Genomic DNA, 3,172 nt, shown 5'->3' with positions numbered 1-3,172 from the left:
TAGCTGGAAGAACTGCAAGAAAAACAGAGGATAAGGGGCTGGGATATTTTTCCTTCCTTTTTTTTTGTGGTTAAAAAGCCCTCAAAAAGCAGCTGGGGAGCTGGTGAAGGAGGCAGTTCCTAGAAGGCACAGAGGGTGCATCACTGCATCCCTGAGGATGGATGACATGGACATGGACAGTGCAAGCCAAACCCAACGGAAACACTGGCCCTGATATTAATGAGTGGCAAATGAACCCCTAATTGACACAGATCTGAGGGGATGCCCACATAAAAGCAAGAGATTTACCTCCCTCCTGCTCTCTGCTTCCTTTGGTTTAGATCCACCAAGAAACAAAACTCACATTCTGTATATAATCAGAAGGAAAAGGAGCGTCCAAAATTTTTTTTATCAGCTGGCACAACCCAAATGCACCTGCTGGATGTAAGGGTTAGTCTAAGCTTAAAACCAGAGGAAGAGCACTGATTTCAGTAAGACAGCCAGGCAGGTGCAGCTGCTGGCAGATCAGTGAACCTACACAACTCATGGCAAAGAGCTGCAGGAAAACCAGCTTGGCCCTCCGGTCCTGGTTTCCTGCAGGGAGCTGGATGCAGGCAGATGCACCTCTTAAAATGTCCAACACCTTTTTACATCCACACTGGGAAAGTCCAACAGGGGATCACGCCCAGGCTCTCTTGCTGGACCCTTTCAGCCACCACTTTGCAGGGTTGCCTGAGACATTTTAAGGGGAAGCAAAGCAGTTAGAACAGTTTAAAAAATCACGAGAGACTTCAGGCCTGGAGATTTACTGTCCCTGCTGCGTTTTTATTTTCTCTCTTTTTTTTTTAATTTTAAAGGAGTTGAGGTGACCCAGCAGAACAGACTCCTCTGGTGAGCTGTGGGTGACCCCCTGCATCAGTTCCAACTTAATTATGTCAACAGTGTCTTTGGCTGAACTATCATATTTTGGGTAGGAGCCCAAATTCACACTGGCAAGGGTCTGCAGGAGCCAAAAGATGAGTGGTGACCTCCCAAACCTCAAACCAGCATCACTGAACCATTGCCCCTGCTTGGAGCTGGTATTCCTTTATTCACATGACAGAAATGGGTCGACCTGGCCACTCCCTCCCCAACCCAGCAGAAAACTTGATCAGGGTCTCCCCAGCTTCAAACCCTCTCCCAGTGTATACATCAGTCTCTTTCAAGTGATAAACTAGATATTGATCCCACGATTTCCCAGTGTATCACAGGCATTCACAGTGACAAGGAGGCTGGTTACAAACATGGTGTTTCAGCTTCATTCAAGAGAATGTTTTAGGATTTTTTTGGGGGGGTGGAGAAGGAGAAATAACTTCAGGATTCTTTTGACCTTCTGGCCTCAGAAATGTGTTATTACAGACTGATAGAATCACAGAATGGTTTGGGTTGGAAGGGACCTTAAGGCCCATCTCATTCCAACCACCTTCCACCAGACCAGGTTGTTCCTACTATAAATTTGCTTTCTCTTCTTCAATGGGTTCCTGATGGGTGTCACAGAGCTGAAACCCCCTAGACAACGGTTGGAGGTGCATCCTCCTGCCTCCTCTGTGGCCTAAACACACACTGATTTTCCATGAGTCTGGTGGATCTTGGGGAATTAAAAGAGAGAGCTAGAGCAAAGAGGTCAGGTCGTGCATCAGTATGAAGAGCTTGGGGTAGCTTCTTATTCTGAAAAGCAAATTTAAGTGAAACTGGATGTTTTCTTTACTCTTTCTGCAATGTGCTGTCACCTTCAGCTCCAAAGGGTTTCTGAAGCAGTGAAAGGGAAACACAAGGACAAAAGTTCTGAAGGATCAGAACTGGAAGTATTGGAGCTCTTGTTTCTCAGTGGGTCCAAGCTGCAGGTGGAGGGCATTTCCCTGGCCCTTATGTGTGGCCCAACCACGTGAGAATGGTCAGAATTGGCCTTTCCTTTTGCAGTGGATCCCCAGGTCACCCACAGGACCGAGACTGGGGTCTAACATAAATCTGAGGACAGTCATGGGCTGTAGCTCAAGCAACCAGGACTGTAAGAGCTGTAAACCCCCCCGGTTCAATCCCAGCTCCAAGGCTGCAGCAAAGATGAAGAACAGCTCCTGGCATGGGATATTCAGGGCTTTGGACAAAGTCTGGCAGGCTTTTTTCCCTCTAAGCCCCCAGCAGCTGGCTGAGAAGGCAACACGGACTGGGAGGGAAATGCTGGAAGCATCAAGAATGGTTGTCCACCCAACCTGATGGAGGAGGAGGGGCATTTCAGCAAGACCCCAAAGACTGCACTTACCACAGAGGCAGAAGATCCCTTCTCCAGGGAGCACAGGCTCCTACCCAAAACAGAACCCAGGAAGACGCGGGAGAAGCCAGAGGATCAGCCTGAGTCAGAGCTCTCACCGGGTACCTCCTTTCATCCATTTCTATGATGGTCCTTTGAAATGAGGTGCATCAGAGCATTTGTTCTCATATCTTTAATTGGGGCAGGATTCCCACCACACCTCTCTCATCTGTTCTTTTTTTCCACCTGCCTTTTATTTTATTTTATTTCTGCCTCTTTATGGCCTCCTTTTCCAGCTGCTTACTATTATCACCTACAATTCTAATCCCTCCTTAAGTGCTCACATAATCACCCCTTTATTTGGGGACCTGCATTCCTACCCTTTGATCCACAGGTTGTCCTTGTATTTCCTGATCCCAGCTTGTTCCAGTGGTTCCCAACATCCCGGAACCCTGATTTGCTTTAGCTTGTCCTTCTTTCCACGGGAATGAAGGGAATAATTAGCAGCAGAACACATGGGATTTTGATGTTGGGAAGGGGTGCCCTGGCTCTGTGACCAGGGTTTTTATTCCCACATTTGCCCATGGATTTGGGCAAATAGCTAAAGAGTTTTGATGGAGCACTAACTCTGCATTTCCATGCTTTTACCCACTGCCCACCACATTCTTCTCCATCTCCAGGATCTCAAAGATTCCGGTGTGCAAGGACTTCTGCTATCTCCCTTTTTTTGGCCAAAAGTTTCCACTGTCACCCAGTTATTTAGGAGGCAAATGGATCTGCAGCTCAGTGAGAAAAAAAACCACCCAAGGACACGTGAAATGGAAATATTGCAGTGGATATTTGCGGCCGTGGTTTAACCCTCACGGTTCCTGTGGCTCCCGCCCCCCTCGCCGGCACGGGGCCCCA

Source organism: Corvus brachyrhynchos, unplaced genomic scaffold (genome assembly GCF_000691975.1).
Source record: "Corvus brachyrhynchos isolate BGI_N302 unplaced genomic scaffold, ASM69197v1 scaffold79, whole genome shotgun sequence".
In the NCBI taxonomy this organism is placed as follows: domain Eukaryota; kingdom Metazoa; phylum Chordata; class Aves; order Passeriformes; family Corvidae; genus Corvus; species Corvus brachyrhynchos.
Note: the sequence above shows the minus strand (reverse complement) of the source record.